Source organism: Saimiri boliviensis, chromosome 1 (assembly GCF_048565385.1).
Source record: "Saimiri boliviensis isolate mSaiBol1 chromosome 1, mSaiBol1.pri, whole genome shotgun sequence".
In the NCBI taxonomy this organism is placed as follows: domain Eukaryota; kingdom Metazoa; phylum Chordata; class Mammalia; order Primates; family Cebidae; genus Saimiri; species Saimiri boliviensis.
In genome coordinates, this window is record NC_133449.1 from 230,566,817 (window position 1) to 230,592,617 (window position 25,801).

General features: G+C 45.0%; 1 protein-coding gene and 1 pseudogene across 2 annotated transcripts in view; both read left to right on the forward strand.

The window, feature by feature from the left end:
• Positions 1–8,053: 8,053 nt before the first annotated feature.
• Positions 8,054–25,801, forward strand: part of LHFPL2 (LHFPL tetraspan subfamily member 2) — a 149,452-nt gene continuing 131,704 nt past the window's right edge. Inside the window, exon 1 of one of the 2 annotated variants that reach the window (XM_039460410.2) lies at positions 8,054–8,431. The gene's annotated coding sequence lies outside the window, so the exon portion shown is untranslated. Of the gene's footprint in view, positions 8,432–8,868; positions 9,477–25,801 lie in introns of those variants that run through there. The other variant, XM_074384426.1, reaches the window with a different exon arrangement.
• Positions 10,334–22,148, forward strand: LOC141581016 (high mobility group protein B1 pseudogene; annotated as a pseudogene).

A 25,801-nucleotide genomic window follows, 5' to 3' on the forward strand; every position in this document is an offset into this window, starting at 1 on the left:
AACCTCCGCCTCCTGGGTTCAGGCAATTCTCCTGCCTCAGCCTCCTGAGTAGCTGGGATTACAGGCACTCACCACCATGCCCAGCTAATTTCTTGTATTTTTAGTAGAGACGGGGTTTCACCATGTTGGCCAGGATGGTCTCGATCTCTTGACCTCGTGATCCACCCACCTCGGCCTCCCAAAGTGCTGGGATCACAGGCTTAAGCCACCACGCCCGGCCCCCAAAATTAGTTTTTTTAAAAAAAATTGTTGCTTTGTAAGAGTTATTTATATATTGTGGAAACAAGTCCCTTGTCAGATGCACATTTTGCAAATATTTTCACCCATTCTGTGGGTTGTCTTTTCACTTTCTTGATGATATCCCCTTGTCAAACACAAGTTTTTAGTTTTAGTGAAGTCCAATTTATATATATATTTTTCTTTTGGTATTTATTCTTCTCATGTCATATCTAATAAATTATTGCCTAACCCAACATCAAGAAGATTTACTCCTATGTGCTCTTTATATTTTTATGGTTTTAGCTCTTAAGTTTAAGTCTATGATCATTTTGAGCTAATTTTTAAAAATTGTGCAAAGTAGGAGTTATGTTATATTCATTCTTTTGCATATGTTATCCCATTGTGTCAGCTCCACTTATTGAAAAGACTCTTCTCATAGAAATGTCTTGGCATCCTTGTTGAATGTCATTGACCATAAATATGAGGGTTTATTTCTGGACTCTCTATTCCATTGATCTGTATATCTATCCTTATGCCAGTACCACATTATTTAGACTCTGGTATCGTTTTTAAAAGCAGTATACAAAAGCTATGTAACTGGAAAGTTGGGAAGGACAGTCTCCTTCACTGGTAGAAAATTCTTTTTGCAAGAGTATGGGTGTCAATGGGAGGGAACATACATCTATTGAGCACCTATTTTTATGTTAGGCATTATAGTAGATACTTTTACATACATTGTAATAATAATAATAATAGTCAGAACAACCCCATGCAGTAGGTAATAATATCCCAGTTTAAAGGTGAAGAGATTAAGGCTTGTAGAAGTTAAGTAACTTGCCTAAAATCATGTAGTGAATGGTAGAGGAAGTATAATTTGTACACGGTCCTAGGATTCTAAGGCCCATCATCTTTTCCTAACAAGGCTTTCTCACTGCACACCTAGAAAACACAAACACCTATGAAGCATATCTGAAAATAATGGAGAAAGCTGAATTAATATCAAATATTTTTCTCATGACACTGGAAAAACAGGCATTTATAACTATTTTGAGACAGTTGTCTTACAGCAAAATTTCATGGGATATTTAAAGAAATCACTTCTCAACTATAAAAACTAGTTTTATGGTTCATTTTAATTTCACAGCTTATGTTATTCTCATTTATATGACCTTAAAACTGATTGAACATTTTTTTGTATAATTAGCATAGCAAATGCTATTCTGTTGGAAGAAAACTAGAACTAATCTCAGCTGTGTGGATTGGCCTTGTCCGTAATTCTTGTTTTCATTGAAAACCTTCCCAAGTTTGTTCTGAAATGAACACAGGTCATAGTTGTCAAATGGGTTCTATGTGAAATAGAAGATTTAAAATTGAGAAAGACTTATGAAGTTAATGAAGAAGTGGAATTACCTTTGGACAATTCTCTTAACACAAGGCTCATTTATTTTTCTTATTTATTTTACCTGTTTATTTTTATGAGACAGAGTATCCCTCTGCGGGCGAGGCTGGAGTGCAGTGGCATGATCTTGGCTCACTGCAACCTCTGCCTCCTAGGTTCAAGTGATTCTTGTGCCTCAGCCTTCCAAATAGTTGGGATTGTAAGTGTGCACCATCACGCCTGGCTAATTTTTGAATTTTTAGTACAGATGGGGTTTCACCATGGTGGCCAGGCTGGTCTTGAACTGCTGACCTCAGGTGATCTGCTGACTTCAGGTACCCTCTGTGTTCCAGAGTTTGGGTGGAAGTTTAGTTTAGATAGTGCAGTTTCAGCCATGGCAGAAACATAGTCTAGAGCATTCTCTCTTCTCTTGTTAATTTCCACATTGACTGTCTCTGTGAGGCAAAGTCTGTTACTTTCTCTGAATGAAGTTTAGATTGTTTGGTGTTTTTAAACACCTACATGTTTAGATTGTCCAGTGTCTCTTATGTAAAGCCCATATCAATTCCTTTTGGAAGTTTGTGCCAGGAAAATATTTGCCTGACTTGAAGAACAACTATGATTCCTTTACCAGACCATGAGAACTATATCATTAATTATATGTCATTCTTGCCTTGGCTCTGGGAAGCTCAGAACGAAATTTAATGCTTGACTGTGGTAAGCCAGGACCTTGGCAAGAGTCTCTTACCACCTTCTGTTATTTCTAATACACAGTTCCTCGGATCCATTTAGAAGTATGTAGAATACATACTATAATCAATGATACCCAATATTTTTATTATCAATAGAAAATAATATATCTTCTAACTCTAGCATTAAGTGAAAATAGAATGCCCAAACCAGCAATTGCTAGTTTTAGAGACAGACATTTTTGTGCTTCTTGTTTCCAGGAAAGGGACTGGAAGAAAGTTAAAAAAAAAAAAAAAATTTCTTGCAGGCAGGTTTTTAGATTGGAAATTTGTTTTTTGGTCTGGGCCAGGTTAGGGACAAGCATCCTCTTCATAATGCAAAAAATAGCAATGGTTTCTCCAAGTTCTCAATTTAAGCATTGCTACTGAATCATGCTGAGTGAATATTTTCCGAATTTCATTGTAGGTACCAGTGAGGAGGGTAATAGTAAAACCTTGCCTCTTAGAGGTTTTGAGAGCTGCATATAATTCATAATAGAAAAGATAAAGCTCTTGAAAGCCCAACTCACAGACCAAATGCACAGCATTATTGTTAAAAAGGGTCATAGCATGATTTCCCTGGGTGGTTTTATGCCTGTCACGAACACCGTAAGACAGCTAATCCCCCTAGATTCATTGTACTTTATACCTCTTCTGAGAAAGCTTTGTAATCCAGGAAAATGTCTGTAGGTGAAGATTCTGAATGAATAAGATTCATTTAATTGAATTTGTCAGTTACATGTTATTGAGCATTTAAGAATGTTGCAGAATTTGCATACAACTTATAAAGTAATATTGCAGTAAAAAATTCTCATCATATGGAAATTTCCACCTCATTTCAAGGATAAGCTTAAATGGATGAGGGCCAGGGGATTTGTTTATGGTAGTGGTGACATAATAGGAGGAAATGAACAGAGTACCTTCTTAGGTTGAAATTTGTCACAGTCACATGGAGTCTAGTTTTGGAACTAGAGGCAGGAAAGCAGACTATTTTTTAAGGAGAAGTCAGTGGGCAAGTTAAAGCTACTACTTCATGTATAGAAGAAAGGAAGGCCAGGAGGTAGAGACTGTAAGTGGAACATAAAAGTTGCCAGGAGTCTTCAGTTTTTCCAGGAAGAACACAAGTGCCCAAAGTTCTGTGTGTTTATTTCTTTTATGCCTTAGCCACAGCGAGTATTTTGAGAGCCATGTTTTTCTTTGTCCAGATTGGAATGTGGACGCTTCAGATCCTTTAACAGATCTGTGAGGGAAAAAGGAGTCTTTTCTATAAATCACAGAGATTTTCCTTATTGGGATCCCATGGCCCTTGTGTCTGATTTAGTGCTATTGCTCTCTCTGTTACTTGATACTAGAACCTCCTTCATCCCTATTTGCACCTGTAATCCTTGCTCTTAGTTGGAGATAATTTGTTACCTTCATGCAAGAGACAGCCAAGCACCTTGATATAATGAGATTTCAATAAAAATAGATAAATTTCTTTTATATCTACAGGCTTCATTTTTGTCACCAACTTAAAAACTGCCAGCTGGAAGCAGAAATAAATATATGACATTTCTAAGTCCACTGGAGACTTTGGCCAGGCCATTTCTATGGCCAAAAAGGTGGCTTCTGTCTTATACAGGTCAAACTACTGATTTTAATCAGTAAAGCTCTGCAAGTGTTTGTGCTCAAAATTACCTTTTTCAACCCCTATTTGTAGAGAAAAATGGATTCTTAGAATTTCAGATGGCTTATTTGTATAATTACATCCATAGAACAAAAACAGAATGATCATGTTTAAGTTCAGTGACTTTTCTTAAGACCTTGTGTGGGGGAACTGCAATCTGCTAGTTTCCTTAAAGAGACTCTCAGCTTAAATTGTCTAGTATTTTATGTGATCTTCAAAAGGCATTGAATTCTAAGTTTGCACCTGGCACTGAAATTCTATGATCATTTGCAGTTTTAGTAAATATCAGGCTGGGTGTGGTGGCTCACATCTGTAATCCCAGTACTTTGGGAGGCTTAGATGGGTGAATCACTTGAGGTCAGGCATTCGAGACCAGCCTGGCCAACATGCTAAAACCCCGTCTCTACTAAAAATACAAAAATTAGCTGTGTGTGGTGGTGTGTGCCTGTAATTCCAGCTACCAGGGGGGGTTGAGGCAGGAGAATCACTTGAACCTGGGAGGCAGAGATTGTACCACTGCATTCCAGCCAGGACAACAGAGCAAGACTCTGTCTCAAAAAAAAAAAAAAAAAAAAAAAAAGGAAAGAAAAGGAAAAGGAAATATCAAAATATCAATCTCATAAAGTAGGGAGTGGTGGATTTGGGAAGTAGGGTTTTACGAAAATGAATAGGCAAATTTAAAGTTAATCAATATTCAGTATGCTGACAATCATGAAAATATATCAGTGCTTTCCTGTTATGATTGCATATTTTATTTAACTCCAAGCAGATCCGTACTCAGAAAAAATAGGATGCAAAGTGTTCACACATGAAAAATAGCTAGCCATGTCGAAACAAGGTACTCTAGGTGGAGTACAATGTTCAGACATTCAAAGGATAGAGTGATTTGCATAGGCAAGTAAGTTCAATACCATACATTTTAGCCAGCCACCACTGTAATTTCACCATATGACCTTTCCAACGGGCTCAATAATCTTCTTCCAAGGCCTCCTTGTCATTTGACCAAACTGTGCAGACACCCTTTAATTTCTTATAATTTCCTCCTTGCTTATGCCTTGTAGTGAAGAATGCTTCTCGAAAATTTGGCTGAAGAAGGATTCATGATATCCCAAAGTTCCTGCTGTTCTCTTTCTTTCCACAGAACTTAGAAGGTACTTTCTTCATCAGCTACGCTTTTTAGCCGCTGTCTCTTTCTCTATTCTTCCCTACTTTGCCATCCCTAACGTCTTGCTTCCTTTTAAGTGTGATTTATCTGCTCTTTAGACCCAAGTTATCCCATCTGGGGATACTTGTTTTGATTTTTGCCCCAAAAGCCACAAACATGGTTCTGAGAAAAAATTAGTTTTATATTTTACAGATAGTTGGCCTGTGAATTCAATAACACAGAGTATTAAATGGCTATCAATGCCCTAATTTACATGTCCCAATAGTAATTTACTACTGTGTCAGACATTGGGGAAGATACAAAGCTTTAAGCAAGGCTCAACCCTAGTCTTCAAAGAGATTAAAATATACATGCATCAATTCAAGCTACACACATATGAAACATATATCACCGAATAATACAAACCATCTGGTGATGTGTGTTCAAGTCTCTACAGCCCAGGAGGGCAGACATTTTTGCATTTCTTTTTTGTTCACTGATGTATCCCCAGCATCTGGAACAGTCTCTGGCATATGGTAAGTGCTAACTGCTCAGTAGATGTGTGGGATGAAGTATAATCTACTTTTTCGTTTTGAGACAGAGTCTTGCTTTGTTGCCCAGGCTGGAGTGCAGTGGCGTGATCTAGGCTCACTGCAACCTCCACCTCCTGGGTTCAAGCAATCCTCCTGCCTCAGCCTCCTGAATAGCTGGGACAACAGGTGCCTGCCACTATGCCCAGCTAATTTTTGTAATTTTGGTAGAGACAGGGTTTCACCATATCGGCCAGGCTGGTCTTGAACTCCTGACTTCAGGTGATCCACCTGCCTCGGCCTTCCAAGGTGCTGGGATTACAGTCATGAGCCACCGCACCTGGCCTATAGTCTACTTTTTAAACATAGAATTAAGTACAGTCTACTCTGTTACCAAGGGTGTTTCTGTAATGAGAGTGTGCATACAAACTAACTCATCCATGGTTGATAATATGTAGGGCAAGGATATTAGTAAAATGGGTGGAGTTGTGTTGGTTCATATGCAAGGTTTCCCAGCACTTTAATATTTCTGCATCACCGAGTAAATGCAGCTGCAAAACACAGCAGAGTGCATCTAGTTACGGAGAACACAGGATGCTGTAGGCCCATTCACTCTACATTCTCTCTCTTGGATTGATTTGGCCTTGACCTCTATCTTGGAAGGGTTTGTGGGGCAGCAGAGGGTTCTCTTATTTGTACATTTGTGTTTATCTTAAGTCAGCAGCTTCAAACAACTCCCCTTCAACAGCTACCTTCATCGTTTCATAAAAGTAAAGTCTTATATTCGTATTTACTATAGTGTTTATTAGGAATTTAACGCAGCTCATTATCTCTGCTCGTATGTTTTTGGAATGGTCGCAGTTTTTGTTAGTGCTCTGGTTACAGTGTTACATAGATTTTGAGTGGTTTCTAACCCCGTTTTCTCCACAAGCCCTGTTATTTCTAGTGTGTGATTTCACAAAATGGGAAGAGCACATACATCCTTTTATAGCAGAAACGTGGTACTGCAAACTTCATTTTCAATGAAGATAAGTGAGATTTGGCTGTGGGAAAAGAGGAAAGAGCATTCCAGCTCTGGGAAGAGCATCAGCAACTCCCATGTGGATACAGGCACGGATCCTTCTCCGGGGGATGGGAGGATCCCCACCTAAAGAGAGTACCAGGCTCTGAGGAGTTCGTATGGAGGTGCAGTCGTTGTGTGGTTTTGCACTGGTGAGTTTTTAAGGAATTCAGAACGTTCTCTGGCAACGTGCGTCAGAAAGCTTCTAGAACAGGAAGTGGCCTGCCCAAGGGTTGTTCTGGAGCCATTCACCTGTAGGCCTGCGTATATGGATGCCAGCGTAGACGGGGACCCAGCAGAGAGCTGGTAGGAGGCCTCTGACGCCATCCAGTCCCAGACAGGGAAAACCAGAACGGTGGCAGTGGGCTTGAAAGAACAGGGCAACTGGAAAAACGTTAAAAATGAAGAACTAATGGGAGTGGCTACCGGGAGTGGAGGAGTGGGGCCCAAAATTGACTGCTAATCTGAATCTGGGCGACTGGTGGATAGAGATGTCCCATATAAGGGGCTGAGAAGCTGAGAACCGGAGCATTTGACTGGGGGAAAAAAAATACAAGATGGGTTTGCCTGGGGAGGTGCCACGTCCTAAAGCTTCAATCACAAACAATACTGTGGCCACTGAACACTGTTCTTTGCTCCCAGCCCTGGCGGCGGGGGTGGGGAGTTAGAGCATCCCCTCTTTTGACAAGGCCTTTTCAGTCTGTTCCGAAATTCATCCCGAAACCGTATTTTGAGTGCGGAGCAAGCTGAGGACCCCAAGCATTCTATTAGGAATATTCTTTGTTGGAATTGAGTTTCCACACCTAAATATTCAGAGGGCACGGAATCTAATGCCCGGAGCCCCCTCTACGAGAGAGGGCGGCCAGGATGGGAGTCCCGTCGCCTTTTGGCCCCTCTCCTGTTTCGGACGCTCCGGGGCCACCAGACGGCGGGGGCCACCAGACGGCGGTTCCTCCCGCTCCGGCCCGGGTCTGGGGAACTGCTCCGCGCGCCCCAGGGCCCGCTCTCCGCCGCAGCAGCCCGGCCTCTCGCCCCGGGCTCCGTCAGCGCCGCTCTTCGCCTCCGGCGCTCCCGGCAGGGTTGCTCGCAGCTGCCCCGGGAACTTCCCCGTGCGGCCCGGAGAAACCTCACAGGACCCCAGGAGACGCCGCCGCCGCCCGGCGGGCTGGGACCGGCTCCCAGGCCCCCGCGCCCCCTCTCGGGGATCCCCTGTCGCCGACTCCCTCCCGGCCCGCAGGACACTCCCATCCGGAGGCCGGGCCTGGTCCGCCCGCCTGCCGCCCCCGTCCCGCCCCGCGCGCCGCGCCGGGAGCCCCGAGCCCGACCCCTCCCCCCGGACGCCCGGCCCGCTCGCGGGACGGAGGCGGCGATGGTGACTGGGCAGCGGCGCGGGGCCGGGGCCTGGGCTGGGCAGCTCGGCCGCCTCTTTCTCTCGCTGCCCCCGCCCCTCCTCCTCCTCCCTCTCCCCGAGTGCTAGCCCCGGCGGCCGCGGAGCTTGGCGCTCTCTTGCCTCGCCGCCTCCTCCCGCGTGCCGCGGACCCTTTCCCCTCCCCTGCGTCGCCTCCCGCTCCCGCCGCCTCCTCCCGCCTGCTCCTTTCTGGCGCGGCCAGCGGGGGCAAGAGCGAGGTGGCTGCGAGGAGGCGTCTCGGAAAGCCCGGCTTGGGGAAGGCTGCGGGCTCGGAGCCGGAGACGCCGACCGGGGCCGGGTGAGTGGCAGGCGTCGGGCCCGCGCGCGCTGCGGGAGGGGAGAGCCGGTGGGCCCGGCCAGGTGGGCGCCCCGCAGGGGCGCAAGGGGAGCCGTCGCGGCCGGCCGAGCCCGGGTGCGTGCGCCGCGGCTGGCGCGGGAACTTCGCCTCGGTGCCCTAGGAGCGGTTGGAGGTGCTGCGGGATGGGCGTTGAGCGCTGGGAATGGGAAGGGAACAGCTGCTGCTCAGCGCCGCCGGCGGCCGCAGAAGTGGACAAAGTTGTGCCCGGAGCAGCGTCTCCTCGGGAAGCCGGCGTGAGCTCTGCTCTCCTGCCGCCGCCGGCTGGCTTCGGACGGCGGCGCGCGGGTCCCGGGCGCAGCTCGGTGCCGGGCTCGGGCGTGCCTGGCACCGCGCCCTCGGGGCCGCCCCGTGGTCGCCCCCGCTGTCCCTGGTCCGTGGCGTGTGGGTCACGCCGGCCACAGACGTCAGCTGCTTCTCAAATCTGGACTGCATTTTTGTGGGCAGCGCCGTGATTTGGGGTGCGGGCTGGAGGAGGTGGGCGTGGAGTGGGGAAGACTGCGTCTGGGATGGGTAGTTTGAGCCCACAGGATGGGTGAAGGACTGGGGAGACACTACATGTGTTTCTGGATGTTTTTAGGCACATTTTTTTTTCTTTTCTTTTCCAAATTCAGCGGCCCAGTGTTCTTCGAACTCAGAAAAGAAAGGATTTTCTTCAGTCCCGTTCAACTTTTTCTGTTATTTCAGGATGGTCATGAGTTCCATGAAAGTCCATGTGCTGTTTCAGTGGGAGTAAGACCAGAGTAAAGACAAAGTCCTATCTCCACCCGCTGTCCTCGCCCTTGCCAGGGCCACTTCCTGTATGTCCGATTTTCTCTGCTGTGATTGTGTGAGTGTGTTTGTGCATGTAGGTTACCATCTGAGGGTGACCTACGCGGAAAAGAGAACTTTTTGAAATCGCAACGCGGCCACTATGGAAAGTGTGTGCTGTAGCCGAGGGAGGAAAGATTCCGTCGAGACAGAGCTGTTAGAGGCTCGCGCCAGAGAGGTAAACATGATAACTGAGCTTGAAGGGACGTTTCTAACCTGCACATTGCTTTTGTCTTACCCTGTGGCCAGAGAGCTCCACTCCTGGCAGGTTTAAAAGAGCATCGGATACTAACTTACTTGATGTAGACTTTTGCTGGTATTCCTGATTCTTTCCTACTGTTTCTTTTTTAGAAACTACTCCTTTTTAAATTTAAGAGATAGAGAACACATGTTCGGGAAGAGGAAATGTTTTTGAGATAGGAAAGAGAAATGAAATCCAAGATTCTCATTTCTTTTTGCTGTTATACTGTGATAAGCTTATTGATCTGTGTTAGAAATCTGATTCTGATTTTGAAGTAATACCAGATAAAACACTGCCTTTTAATAGTATTTTTCTCTAAGTGGTCACATGAAGAGCAGACTGTGTGGCTTCTTGTGGTTTGTAAAGGGTGCAGCAAACATTTTATACCAGGAAAAAGACATTGTGTGTAGAAGAGGGGGGAGGGGAGGGGCAGTCATTTGTCTTCAGAGCAGCCTAATTAGGAAGAATAATTACACTGCAAATGAACATTCTTGAATATAATCTGAGTCATGAAATGTGAATTTGTCTATAGGAAGGAAGAAGGATATTGGTAGATGAGGGCAAAGCAGTGCCTTATGGAAGAAGTAATGTATGCTGTTTACCCATGTTGATGGGCTCAGTATTCATGGCACCCAGTGTTTGGGCAGGGGAGGGGGGAAAAGTCCATAGTTAGAGAAGACAGAAAAACAATATATTAAAAAACTACATATTTCTTTTTCTTTCTTTTTTTTATTTTTATTTTTTGAGACTGTGTCTTTTTTTTTTTTTTTTTTTTTTTTTTTTTTGAGACGGAGTTTCGCTCTTGTTACCCAGGCTGGAGTGCAATGGCGCGATCTCGGCTCACCGCAACCTCCGCCTCCTGGATTCAAGCAATTCTCCTGCCTCAGCCTCCTGAGTAGCTGGGATTACAGGCATGTGCCACCATGCCCAGCTAATTTTTTGTATTTTTAGTAGAGACGGGGTTTCACCATGTATGGTCTCGATCTCTCAACCTCGTGATCCACCCGCCTCAGCCTCCCAAAGTGCTGGGATTACAGGCTTGAGCCACCGCGCCCGGCCTAGACTGTGTCTTGCTCTTGTCACCCAAGCTGGAGTGCTATGGCACGATCCGATCTCGGCTCACTGCAACCTCCACCTCCCAGGCTCAAGCTATCCTCCTGCCTCAGCCCCTTGAGTAGCTGGGATTTTAGGGGCTTGCCACCACGCCCGACTAATTTTTGTATTTTTAGTAGAGACAGGGTTTTTCATGTTAGCCAGGCTGGTCTCCATCTCCTGACTTCGTGATCTACCTGCCTAGGCCTCCCAAAGTGCTGGGATTACTGCTGTGAGCTACCGTGCCCAGCCAAAATTACCTATTTCTTTTTAATGAAAATTGTGTACAGCTTCTCAGCTTCTTTATTGCAAAGAATTGATAAAGTAGTAGACCCAAATATAGGAGACCCAGATTTGGGCTGTTGGGCTCCCAAATGGATCCAAACCTTGGACATGTTATTTAATTTATCTGTTTCTGTGTCTATAAAATGATGATGATGAGAATTCAGCTCAGATAATCACCTTGAAGATTATCTGATTGCTCTTGTACAGGACTTAGGATGGTTCCTCACACTAAGTTCTCAGAAGGTGTTACTGATGATTATCAGATATTCCAAATCCCTAGGAAAAAGTAGTGTCTGTTAAACAGCCAGAATGCAGAGATACCTGATTTTAGAGTGAGTGGCTCTGAGTTGAGGCTGGACCCATCCCCTGCCAGGCTACGCTCAGAAACACTGATCTTTCTGGAACTTGCAAGCTGTGTTCTTTTGGCTCATTCTGGTTAGCCTTTTCTAAGCTTCCATTTTCAGGGAGTGTGTCATGCAGGCTCTGTTCGGGTCTAGAGATGGACCCCAGGTGTGGCTTGCAATTCCAGGCTTCATGTCCCATTACAATGGCAGGTTGAGGTATTAGGTCCCACCAAAGTGAATATCCACATTTTATTTGAGGTAGAAAGAAAACTATAGTCATGAACATGATAAGTGCCTCTCCGGGGACTCTAAAAAGCAACATTTTACACAATGCTTACTGCTCTTAGATACACACAAGACACAAATAGCTAATCTCTAGAATTTACTCCAAAAAGTTTTTATATATCTTGGGGATAATGATGCACTTCCCAGTTTTTGCTAAGATTGTACCCAAGAGAAAAGTGAACAAAAGACATTCTTAACACAGTAGTACTTTTTGAGAAGAGGAACTATGCTATACATTATTCCTTCTAACTGACAGAGAATGCCTGTTCCTTCATTCATCCAGTCATTCAGCAAATGCCTAGGGAGCCTCTCCCCCTGGGCCATGCTCTATTCTGGGCTCTGGTAGCACAGCAAGAACCAAGAGAAGGCCTCTCCTCTCACAAAGTATACATTTTAGCAGAAGAAAAAAACAAAACTCACACACCTCTGTTTTCAAAGGACTGCCATAGACCCTGGAAGCCCCCTTTTTGACTCCAAAGAGCTGTACTCGAAAGCAGCATGTTGGGTGTCCTTGCCTTTCGCTCTGAAGTAATCTGGCTGGGGCTGGGGGTGGTGGCAGGGGACAGCTAGTTCTGTGGGTCTTCCAGAGGGATGAGGGAGAAAGAGAGGCCTATTTCTTTCTGTACTTTATGAAAGTACTCAGTTTTAGCACAACCAATGGCCAATGAAACAAATTGTTTTGCATGTGCAAAACAAACATTTTGCAGTGCACTGAGCTCCACAGAGACAGCGCTGGGGCAAGTGAGAGCCAGACGGGCACTGGGCGACTCTGTGGTTTGCTGAGAAGGAATGAAGTAAACATGGGCAAAGGAGAGCCAAGGAAGCCGAGAGGCAAAATGTGATATGCATTCTTTGTGCACACTTGTTGGGAGGAGCACAGAAAGAAGCACCCGGATGCTCAGTCAGCTCCTTAGAGTTTTCTAAGAAGTGCTCAGAGAAGTGCAAGACCATGACTGCTAAAGAGAAATGGAAATTTGAAGACATGGCCAAGGTGGACAAGGCCCGTTACGAAAGAGAAATGAAAACCTATATCCCTCCTAAATGGGAGACTAAAAAAAAGTTCGAAGATCCCAGTGCACCCAAGAGGCCTCCTGTGGCCTTTTTCTTGTTCTGTTCTGAGTGTTGCCCAAAAATCAGAGGAGAACATCCTGCCCTATCCATTGGAAGAAATTGGGAGAGATGTGGAAGGGTGCTGCCGCAGATGATAGGCAGCCTTATCAAAAGAAGGCTGTGAAGCTGCAGGAAAAAATATGAAGAGGATATTGCTGCATACTGAGCTAAAGGAAAGCCTGATGCAGCAAAAATGGGAGTTGTCAAGTCTGAAAAAAGAAAAAGAAGGAAGAGGAGGAAGATGAAGATGATGATGAATAAATTGGTTCTAGCACAGTTTTTTTTTTTTTTTTCTTGTCTGTAAAGCAATTAAACCCCATGTATACAACTCACTTCAAGAAAGAAATTGAAATGGAAGACTGTATAAGATTTGCTTTTAAACTGTACTTTGTCTTTTTTTATATAGTTAACACACTACCAAGTATATCTTTAGATAGCCCTGTTCTGGTGTGTGGTCTTTTTTTTCTTTTCTTTAAGACAAAATCTCCCTCTGTCACCCAGGCTGAAGTGCAAAGGCACGATCTCAGCTCATTGCAGCCTCTTCCTGGGTTCAAGCAATCTCTCCCACATGGGACTACAGGCGCCCGCCACCATGCCTAGCTAATTTTTTTTATTTTTACTAGAGTTGGGTTTTTACCATGTTGGCCAGGCTGATCTCAAACTCCTGACCTCAAGGGATCCGCCCGCCCCAGCCTCCCAAAGTGCTGAGATTACAGGCATGAGCCACCACGCCCAGACCTGGTGATATTTTCAATACCTACCAACCTTTCCTGATACGGTATGAGGCTTGTAAACTGGCATGGAAATGTAAAGCAGGCTCTCATTGGTGCACAGCACAAATTAGTTAACATATAGGGTTGATACTTTTTTCATCTTCAGTTGTCTCTGATGCAGCTTATACGAATGTTCTGCTAACTGAATACCACTCAGTAATTGCAAAAAAAAAAAAAAAAAAAAAAAAAAGTTGTGACTGTTTTGTTGACTTAATGCTTCTAAGTAAATATAATCTTTTTTAAAGTTCTCACTCATAAGTGGATGTCGAACAATGAGAACACAGGGACACAGGGAGGGGAACATCACACACAGGGGTCTGGGGGGTGGGGCTAGAGGAGGAGTAGCAGGGGTAGAGGGATTGGAGAGGGATAGAATTAGGAGAAATGCCTAACATAGATGGCAGGTTGATGGATGCAGCAAACCACCACCATGGTACATGTATACCTATGTTACAGACCTGCATGATCTGCACATGTACCCCAGAACTTACAGTAAATACATTTAAAAAATAAAATGCAATCTCAAAACCCACAAAAAAAGAAAAACAGCAATTTTTCCTGCATGTGAGACATAGCCTTAGAAAGGCAAAGAAGGAGTCAAAGTTAGGATCTGATCAACTTAAAAAAGCCAGATGGTGTCCTGGCATTTGAAATACTTGATTCTCTCTTGCTGTAGAAGATGTGGCTGAAAGAGGAAGGAAGAGTCAATACTTGGTTCGTCATGCATCTTCAAGATTTTGTTTTGTCTTTTTTTTTCATTACTTTAAAAATTGCGGGCCGGGCGCGGTGACTCAAGCCTGTACTCCCAGCACTTTGGGAGGCCGAGGCGGGTGGATCACGAGGTCAAGAGATCGAGACCATCCTGGTCAACATGGTGAAACCCCGTCTCTACTAAAAATACAAAAAAAAATTAGCTGGTCATGGTGGTGCGTGCCCGTAATCCTAGCTACTCAGGAGGCTGAGGCAGGAGAATTGCCTGAACCCAGGAGGCGGGGGTTGTGGTGAGCCAAGATCGTGCCATTGCACTCCAGCCTGGGTAACAAGAGCGAAACTCCGTCTCAAACCAAAAAAAAAAAAAAAAAAAAAAATTGCGGGAATACGTGATGAAATAATATGTAAGTTTGGAGTCTCGAAGGCTCGGAAAGGTATGGTGCAGCCAGGGCGCTGACAGCAGTTGGCCTAGAGTCAAGGTTGTGCTGGGAAGTACCTGAGGCTTTGGGGTCTCGGGCACTGAGCTAAGGGAGTCTATACTCCATCTGGAAAGCTGTGCGAAGGGTGGAGCATTTGTAGCAGGTGAATGTTGTGATCATATTGTGCTTTAGAAATAGCTCCGTGGCCGCAAGGTAGGCTAGGTAACAAGGAGGGCAGGGAGGTTAGTACAGGAGTGCAGGATCCTGGCAGGACCGGGTGGCAGAGAGAGGAGAGGCCTACAGGTATTGACCCCATTTCCTGTTCATCTTCTGGGGTGGTCTGCTAGGAGAGAGAGCACACTTTGACTGTTACGGGTCATGGCAACTTTCATTGAAGTAAACAGTTTAGGGAACCTCAATTTGGAGAGAGGTGGCAAGGAGTAATGAGTTCAATTGAATCCAAAACTCAACTATGAGGCTTCCAAGACGAGATGTCCAGCAAAAAGTTGGACTTAGACAGGAGGAGAGGCCTGGAGCTAGAGATGATAGAGGGTGTTCTTTTTATGGTAGTGGCAGGTGTTTGTAGGGAGGGCTCCCTCTCTTGCCTGGTTTGTGGAGATTAACTGACTGATGCTAGATGTGAGAGTAATTTGTGTCCTTGTAAAATTTTATCTTTCATTCTTTACCAGGCCTGACTGGCTTGATTGCCCATCAGGCCCTTGACCTTGGCCTCAAATGACCAGGCTTGTACTCATGTTATTTTGCAGACGTGGTGAGTTCTGCTTGTTGTTATTTTAAACTGAGATAGTTAAGAGGATTGTACGTGGAATGTTTGTGAACGTGTTTGATAGCTAGGATGTGTAACTGATAAAATTGATATGACACGTGTGTATTAAGGACTGAATATTTGAGTCCCCCCCCCAAAAAAAACATGTATATGTTGAATCCCTAACCCCCTATGTGATGATATTTGGAGGTAGGACCTTTAGGAGGTAATTAGGCTTAGATGAGGTACTGAGGGTGGGACCTCCATAGTAGCAGTGTCATTATGAGGAGAGGAAGAGCAGAGCAAAGCTCACTCTCCAGTGTGTGAGGATGCATTGAACAGGTGGCTGTCTGCAAGCCAGGAAGAGAGCCCTCATCAGGAAATCTCTTGACACCTTCATCTTGAACTTCCCAGCCTTCAGAACTGTGAGAAATAAACGTTTGTTGTTTAAGCTACCCAGTATTTTCTTATAGCAGCTTGAGCTTATGTGTATATGTGTGTATACTATACATTTTGTTAAATATAAATATATTTCTGAAAACGTGAGATGAACTTGCTGAGAATGTAAACTAGTTTTGTGTATATCTGCAGAATATTGAATACGGTTAAAGAGGTGTGTTATCTGCATGTTTTCCTAAACTTTAATGTTACCAGCTAGGTCAAGAGAAACACCCAACTTTGACTTTGAGACTTGGTAGCTCCAGAAAGGAGAACCTCAGTGTATTTTGATTTTTCTCCTGGGTTTGTTCTGACTTTGATTTAGTGGTTTTGATTAAGTGGTTTTATGGAGACTATTTTAAAAATATTTTTGTCAAACTTAAATAAGACTTCCATGGTATTTGCTTGGGGGTGAACTTTTGAAGGTCAGTCAAACTAACTTCTACAACTCTTTACATTAAAAAAAATAAGCGAGGAAATCTGTACCCAGTTATAGTATTCGAATGAAGAATATTTCATTGGGTTAATAATGAACAGTGTTGAATACCTACTGATGTGACATCAGCAGTAGAAACAATTATTTCCTTGTGCCTTAAGCACAGGGCATGGTTCAACTAGATGTAACCAGGTTGTCTGGTCTTTGCACAAGGGCAATAGGTGGACGATTAGTAGCTCAGGTTGATGTATGAAACCAGGGTGTTCTGACAGTTTTAAAGCTCTCCCTGTTTGTGGGACTAAGAACATTTCCTTTGTGGGCTGAATCTCTCTGGTCCTAAAAGCACACAGATTCCCAGGAACCCATGCATTGCTGATGGGCAGCTGCACACATGTGCAGCGGAACGGTTCCCAGGTCTTCATCACCTGCTCTGCGCACCCTTCCTCTGAAACATTTCCTTCCCTACCTTAGAGAAGGTCACCAGGCTCTCCTATTTTCCGCACTAGGAGAACTAACTCTTGTTTTTATGTCCACTTGGAGAACTAACTCTTGTTTTCATGTCCACCAGGGTGAGATTTATCTACATTTTTTGTTTTGAGGATGCCAAATGGCCCCAAAGGCTATTGGTGTTCATTTGCATTTCATTCATTTGTGGCATAAATGAGAGTGTGTCAAGTAGGCTCCAGTGAATGCTTGTTGAATTGCAGTCAGGCTATTTGATTTGCACACAACCATTACTCTTCTTGCTGCTGTGGATTTAGGATAAGTCCAGTGGGGATGATTAATCATTGTTAGTTTGTGTAATAACACCTCATCTCATCCTTGCCTGCTTAACAGGGTTGGAAGGACAGAGACTTAAAATTTTAACTGGTTATCTTAGACTAGTGGGGTTATGGGTAACTAATTTTTTTTCTTTATTTTTCTGTTTCTCACATTTTCTATAAGTAGCATGTTACTTTAAAAATCAGAACTAAAGAGCTAGGGAATGATTTTGGTTTTTGTACAAAACTGTGTCAGTGGTTTTGGTCACAACATCGTACATCCCTTTACATCATGGTGCATCTTAAGTTAGTTTCTGTCTTTAAACAGAACTGACGTTCCTACTCATTGTTGATATAGTTATAAATACTGGAAGGCTGCAGGAGTGTAACTAGGACTGGGTGCTGTGACCCAAATCCAGAATGGAGCAGCTTCTTCTGAATGATAGGGAAGACCCCACCCCTTACAGTGGGTATGTTTGGTATGTTCTCATGAACATTTTACGTGTGATTTGAGAGGTGTTTCTGTTGTATTGATAAGAATACTGAAATAAACCTGATTGATAAGAAATACTGAAGTAAATGCTGTTACTTACTTCATGTTAGATTTCTTTTCTTTTGTTTTTGAGGTGGACTCTCACTCTCGCCCAGAGTGGAGTGCAATAGCGCAATCTCGGCCCACTGCAACCTCTGCCTCCCGGGTTCAAGGGATTCTCTTGCCTCAGCTTCCTGAGTAGCTGGGACTATAGGCACGTGTCACCACGCCTGGCTAATTTTTTGTATTTTTAGTAGAGACAGGGTTTCACCATGTTAACCAGGATGGTCTCGATCTCCTGACCCTGTGATCTGCCCTCCTGGGCCTCCCAAAGTGTTGGGATTACAGGCATGAGCCACCGCACCCAGCCTTAGATTTCTTTTTTTAATTTCACTGTTCAGTGGAACCTGAACCAGCATTGAGATCTTAAATATTTCTTTAGCAACAAGCTCTCCACATGCCTGGAAAATTAAGAGGAGCTCTTTTTCCTCTCCTGATTCTATTGTTCAGCATTTTCTTTCTTTCCACAGTGTGCTGTGTTGTCGGGGCACCTGGAGTTCAAGCTTCCTTTCTCCCGGGGCAGGCTGCAATTGGGCTGAATTTCACATGTTTTCCAGTTTTAAGGCATTCAGCCAGTTGTTTAAGGAAGGCTGTAACTGCATTCACAGGAGCCTTATTTAATCTTCAGATAAGTGGTGCATGGCACATACTTATTAAGGGCAAAATAACTTCTTAAAAAATTAACTTTCTCTTGCCCATAGAGAACGCATTTTCTGAATTAAAAATAACAGACTGGATAGTCTGGGAATTACAAACTTACCAGTAAGCAGTGTTTTTGTGTTTGTAAATGACTACCATTTGTATATTAAATAGACACGTAAGAAAAACATGGCTCACAACTTTAAAAACAATATAAAATCACATTTAAAAAAAAATGGCCAACTGTTCTTAGAAGATGATTCTACATTCTACAGAGGTATGTCTAAACAGATACTCTTTCATTTGCTCATTCTTATAGTGGGCCTTTCAGGGTTCTACTGCAGTGGAAACTCGTAATTTACCGACTTAATTACTGACTCTGCATGGATTCATGCTGTAATACGTAGCATAGTGTGCCGGCTTAAACTGGTGACTGAAAGTCATTTTTGATCTGAATCCTTTTGGTAAGCGGGTGTGCTTAGGTTGTCTTGTCTATTTATGCATTTTTTTTTCCAGCTTGTGCTTAGGTCTATCGTAAAGAAAGGGCAGCATGAAAGGGAACTAACCTGATGTGTGGAATGTTTACACTATGTTACAAAGCCACAAAAAGCTGTAGCCAGGGACGGTATGGGTTAAGAGGCCATACTGAATAATAAGAACCCAAATGGTGGTGGTGGTGGGAAGGTGTGGGAGTTTGTGTATACACCTGTGTGGACAGGTGGCCCGGGGGACATTTACGAGAGTCTGACCAGCCGTGTTATGGAAGGACCACTGCTCCTTTGGTCTGGGAACTAGACTTCTGGTCCTAAGAGGATTCTAGCTTTCTTAATATGCACATTGGTCAACAACACTTAAAAACTTAAACAAGAACTGCCATCAAATTAGATTTCCTCTAGTTTGAGACATATATATTTGATTTTTTTTTTTTTTTTTTTTTTTTTTTGAGACGGAGTTTCGCTCTTGTTACCCAGGCTGGAGTGCAATGGCGCGATCTCGGCTCACCGCAACCTCCGCCTCCTGGGTTCAGGCAATTCTCCGGCCTCAGCCTCCTAAGTAGCTGGGATTACAGGCACGCGCCACCATGCCCAGCTAATTTTTTGTATTTTTAGTAGAGACGGGGTTTCACCATGTTGACCAGGATGGTCTCGATCTCTCGACCTTGTGATCCACCCGCCTCGGCCTCCCAAAGTGCTGGGATTACAGGCTTGAGCCACCGCGCCCGGCATATATTTGATTTTTGAAACCTTGATCATGGGACTTTCATTTCTTCTTGTGACATTTCAGCTTTCTCAGTTCTGGCACGTTCAGCCTGTCCAGATAGTTTTGAATTCTGACCGGGTCATCTGTCTTGTCAGCCTTCCCTCTGGGCTACAAGTCATTCTTCGATACATGCAGCCTATCAGTCACTCAAGTTCTTGGAGTCATTGACTGACTGGTGCTGCTCTGTGAGGCCTCCCCTTGTCATTCTCCTCCAGTCCTCTTAGTAACTGAGGGTGCGTCAGCCTTTGCAGGCGGCCGGAGGGCAGAGAGTCGGAGTCTGTGCCAAGATACTGAGGAAGCTAATCATACCCGTGACCTCGACCTCATTAACATTGTGCTGGAACCAAAGAGCCAGCATTCCATGGTATTGTTTGACTTTGGATTGTCTCTGCTGATTTATGGTCACGAGGTCTGTAGTCCTGCCCTCGAAGGGAGGCAGATGTTAGAGCCAGATGAGAATGTGGGACACAATCAGAACTTACTGCCTCCTTTGAACTTCCTAAAAACTGGGCTTTGGGTTGTCAGCTATTCACTGGGTCCTGCTGATGGTGATCTGGCCCCAAAACAAACCGGCACTCACAAGGCTTGAGTAAACAGTGTGAGGGAGGAAGGCCTCTGAGAGCCTGGAGCCCGGGTCGGGAGGCTGATACTCCACAATTGTGGGTAGAAATTCCTACCCTTCAGCAGGGCTTCTGAAGCTTGACTGTGCCCAAGAACTGGCTGGAATCTTGTTACAATAGAGACTCTGATATAGCAGGGCTGGGTGGGGCCTAGGATTCTGCATCTGTAACAAGCTCTTCCCATGATGCTGCCCCTGCTACTCTCGTGGAGCTCACTTTGAATAGCAAGGCCTCACATAAACTGGACCATGAAAGAGACTATGGAATAGGCAGCTGGCGGCTGAGACCTGTCAAAGCTGAACCCTGCATGCCAGGAGGGCCCATGAGATCTGCCTTGAGGTTGGCTGCCTGCTACTTAGCGCTGGCCTCTATTGGGATGAGACTGAGAGCCCTCAGCCCTGGCACTTCCATTTGGGCCATTAATAGCTGTTGGGAGCCACTGTGCAGGGATGCCCTTAATCCTTTAGGGCAGGGAGGCTATGGGCTCTTCCAGTTGATATGTGGTAAAGCTACAGGGGAACGCGTTTTCCCTGCAAGTTAGTTAAAACAATTTCCTAATTACATGTTGTTTATATTCCATAAGTTTAACTAGATTAAGAAAGCTCTAATTTCCGTCCATGAAACCTGCATTTTCCCACATACCCTATAACTTCCAGGTTATGTGATTACAAAGCTTTTAAAAAGTTGCCTATTAACCAATTGGAGCATTATTTCTGAAACTTGCCTGACACTCTGCTAAGGTGCTGGCTAGACATAGGTGTTACCAAACCCTACCTGGGGTTTTAGCTTTATAGGTGTGGAGTGGGTCCTGGGAATCTGTGTCTTTTAAACAAAGCTTCTAGGTGGTTCTAGGAAGGCTCTAGAAAAACCAATTTAGAGAAGCATCAGTTTAGAAACCTGTCTGCCTGAGCCTGTGATATTGGCCATGTCCAAGGGACACCCTTGCCTATTTATTTCTTGGCCTCTTAGATACTTGCTTGTGAAGGGTTGTCTCTGTCCCATTGGATCCACTTCACTTTTTATCTTGACACATGCTTTTGCCCTTACAGAGAGGCTCTTATCTTGGATGGAGCCAAATCAGAGAGGTCTTTGTCAATGTGTAAGAAGTCAGTTCTATAAAGCCTTTATTTTTAGGAAGGTTTTACAGATACTGATTATTAAGTGCTCAAAGATACTAGACTATATAAGCTTTGGGCCTCTGTAGAGAATTCTTTAAGAATGTCTTGCGATTTTCTCATTCCGTTTCCTACTTTGGTTCAGACACTGGAGATGATGAGCATTGTTAAAAAATGGATGACCAGAAATGGATGAAGAAGGGCTGTCCTCCACAGACCAGCTTGGTTCTGATCCAGGTGAATTGGAAGGTTAAGGAGTTTGCCCTTTCACATAATTATATGAAAATTAACCTTGATTTCTAAAGATGCAGGATCCGTCTCAGCCTTACCTTAGGGGCAAAGTTAGCTTATGAAACAAGTGAAGAAGGAAATGGTCAGAAGGGGGTCAGTTGGATATAGAAGGAGCTCCTTACCCAAAAGGTAGAATTCACTTACTGTTGTCCTTAAAATTCTACATTAGAGAAACTGGGTGAAGTGTTTCCCTTTAAGCCTCTTATTAGACATGTAAGCATCCATAGGAGAAGCAATGCATTTATTTATATGTTCACAGGAATAACTTAATAAAACGCTTCTTAGGATCAGAGTGTAGAGGGAGTGGACTTTGATAGGGTAGAGTGTGGGACACTCTGCAGGAGGGCAAAGCAGGATGCACGGCCACAGACGGCAGCCTCAGGCACTAGTGTCCGGCAGCCTAAGAGGAGTGTAGGGTACCTGGGAGGGCCCTACGCAGAACTGGTTCTCATTCATTTAATTGGGGGATATATGTGTGTGTGTGGGTGTGTGATGGAAACTTTAATATTATATGATGCATCTGTCATATTTCTATTGTGGCCATTTCACATACTGACTAGTTGTAATGAAAAGCCAGGTGATCTATATATAAAAACTAAAACTTATATTCTCGCTCATAGGCGGGTGTTGAACAATGAGAACACATGGACACAGGGAGGGGAGCACTACACACTGGGGTCCATTGGGGGGAAATGGGGGAGGGGCGGGGGGGTGGGGAGGTGGGAAGAGATAGCATGGGGAGAAATGACAGATACAGGTGAGGGGACGGAAGGCAGCAAAGCACACTGCCATGTGTGTACCTATGCAACAGTCTTGCATGTTCATCACATGTACCCCAAAACCTAAAATGCAATAAAAAAAATTAATTAATTAATTAAAAAAAAAAAAAAACTAAAACTAAACACCGTAATTGTACCTAGGATTGTTTTTGGTTTTGTTTTTTAAAGTCAGTTAGGTTTTGAGAGAGAAGCTAAATCCAAGACTCAGGTAATGATTCATTTTCTGTATCTGCTTAGCAGTGAGCTTGGCCAGTGGCAGAAACCTTCCCTTTTCCGTGGGTGTTGGGGGAGTCTTTCCCAGGGGCCTTGAGGAGAAGGGCTTGACTCTCCTCAGATTGCATGCCACCTAGATAATGTGCATTAGTGCATGCTTCCTCTGTTGTATCCACAAAGAATCACTACATTTGCAGAGTTCTCAGCCTCTGGCTGGTAAAAAGAAACTGAACTTTGGCATACTGCTGCCAAAGCCAGTGCTTGTGTGCGTGGTGGAGTGTGTTTTCAGAACGGAGTGGGAATGGGTTGGGAGATTCTCTTGTCTCTGCTGCTGGAGTAAACCAGAACCCACAGAGGACTTCCACAGAAGCACTCCCCAGCGACCAGAACTCTGGGAACTCGTATAGCTATGATCCACGCCACGACTCATAGCCATTTCCCAACCCTTCTTCCTCTGGTGCCCACTGCTCTGTCCCTAGATTGGGCTTAGTGCCCCGCATTCTAAGATTTATAAGATGTTCCTCCATGTTCTTGAAATAAAACACGCAAAAAATCTGTTCTTATCACACACGAAATGTCTTTGTCTTGGGGGGGGGGCGTGGTACTCAGGAAAGATGGGAACACTGCCTGCGAAAGGCAGAAATTGGTAAGAACTGTCTGTTCTGCCTCCCTGACCTTCCTATGCCGTCAGCTTTCTCGTGGCTTGTTTTGTGTCTTTGGACTGGAAAGGAGGAGGGGATGGAATCCAGGCCTGAAACTCTTATTCCAGGCAAGTCCCTGTGGCTTATGTATTCAGTCATTTGTTCAACACATGCTTATTACACCCCTCGGAAAGCTTGCAGTCTAGTGGGGAGAGACTGGTGGAAGAGCCATGATCATTGAGGGCTGGCAGGTGTGGCATGGTATCGGGCCATGGAAAGCCTTTGGAGGTGTGGGACCACAGGCACAGGGACAGGTGGGGAGGCCAGAGGGCTACTGCATGCAAACGCAGGGTGCTGCCCGAACACAGGGAGGCGCTGGGGTTTCCAAAGTCCTACTTGAGGTGTGCTGAGAAGACAGTCCTCACTGCCCCCACACCACACGGGACTTCCTGTGAGTTCCTGCAGCACAGCCACCCTCACTGCAGCACTGGTGTTGGGGGCAGGCCCTGTGAGCTGAGTGGTGCAGCATCTCCCTTCATGACCTGATTGCCATTTTAATGCTTTGGTCTCCACCCTCGCCTCCCTGACCTCCATCCCCTTTTGCAAAGAAAGCAAGAGCTATAAAAACATAAAGAAAAATGTGAGAACCTGCCTCCTGTTTACAGGAATATGCTTTTTTTTTCCCCAGGGAGAGGGGTAATATTTTTTTCTTTTTATAAGGAGAAGATAGATATTCAAAGAAAGAGGCGTATAGCTGGGCTCTTCTGAACCCGACTCTTCAGTGTCTTTGTAACCACAGAGTTCGTTTCACTCTCCAGGAAGAAACTTGACCCTCTGATAAAACCACATAGAGCCTTCCAGGGTGACTTCACTGTTTCATTTATGGAGTGGTCAGATTCTGTATCCAGGCAGGAGGAGAAATGTCTAAAAGGAGAAGCGTGTGTTCTCTTTCCTCAAAGCTCGAGTCCCCTTTGTCTATCCTAAAACAAATGAGGACCACAGGAGAAGAGGAAGGGCCTTGCCTATACTACCGCCTCCACCTGCCTACCCGGAAGGTGGCTCAGTCCCCTACCCCATTGGTCCACAGGACTAGGAATGGTGTCATTGTCGCCATGCATCGACAAAATCAGCTTTGTGTATTTTTTAAAACAGAAATGGGCTTCAAAGCCCTGTGGTGTGTGAGTCCTTGAGGACAGAGTCACTGTTGGGTTAGCAGGCTGGGCCAGCTCCTTACTTGGTCCCCCAGGACTTGCCCTTAGCAAGCATCACAGTCACCGAGAGGACTTACGAAAACACTGAATGCGGGTCCCACCCCAGAGATTCCGAATCACTAGGTCTGGGATGGTGGAGAATTTTTGTGTTTCTGACATGTTCCCAGGTGATGCTGCTGCTGGTGTGGGACCACACAGTGCCACCCAGGCACTTGGCGGGGGGATGTGTTGAGGCAGGCAGACTCTGCCCCAGAGGCAGTGGTGCTGAGCTGGTATATGCCTGGCAGGAACCACCTCATGCAGAAGGAACCTGGGCTTCAGGAGCAGTGGTTTGCTGGAGCTGCTTGGAGGGAGCTCAGCTTCACTTCTGACCATGAGGGTCGTTTTTCTTTCTTCTCAAAACAGACCAGGATGTGGCATTTGGGGCAGCTAAGATGGGCTATTGTTGCCTGCTTCTAATCCATTCTCCTCTCTGGTGTTGCTGAAAGCTGTCTGAACCCTGCCAGTCTCCTGTCCTATGTAAGAGCTTGCATTAGCCTTAAGGTAAAGTCCAAACTCTCCTAAAGCACCTGCAAGAAGGTCTTTCGTGATCTGAAATGCTCCAGTGGACACCAACTTCTTTCTTTTGTGAACTGTGTTCTTGCTTCCGGGACCCCCCTTTTGCTGTTCCTTTTGCCTGGCGTGCTTTTTGCTTGCTCTCTAGTTGTCCACCTCCTCATTTTAACCCTTGCTTGCTCTGGGGGAGCTTCCTTTGATGTCTCTGAAATCAACTGGTATCTCTGCAAAGGCTCCCATGTCCCCTTGTGTTTTTCTCCCTTCAGCTCCTGTCAGCTGCATCAAAGTTGTGAATGTGACCTATTTCTTTCTCTTTGTGGACTGTAAGCTCTCTGAAGGCAGGGAGCCCATCATATGTTTATGCAGGCATTTCCAGGCATATAGAAGGTGCCTGGCATATAGAATACCTTCTTAATCATTCTGAGGGTGGTACTGCAGGGGAGGAAACTGAAGCACAGGTAGGTTAACTACCCTGCCACTGAGTTGTAAAACCAGCATTGTCGCCTAGGTCAGTTTGATCCAGCCCCTTGGCCCGGTAACACTAGCCTTGTTTTCTGCTCTAAGACCAAAGAGCCTTGCCATACACTGCAAGTTTCTGCCGGAACCATCAAAAGACTGGCTACTCCCATTAATAATAAAAATGACTTTTTCCAGTTGTTTTTCAGGCGAGCTGGGAAGCAGACTCTTGAATTGACAGCTGGCCCATGGTTTCTGCATTTTGTTAAGAAGCACCTCATGCAAGGAAGGGGTTAGTTCCTGGGACTGCTCACAGCCAGGTGGGTTGTCCCAATATTGTAGCTACGACAGTGCACTCTGATAACCACCCAATGTTCTCATTCAATGGAAATATAATCCTTAAATGGGAGGCAGCATCTCCCCTAAGAAAAGTGTAAATTGGCCTCCTGCAGCTATTTGTGAGTGGCCTG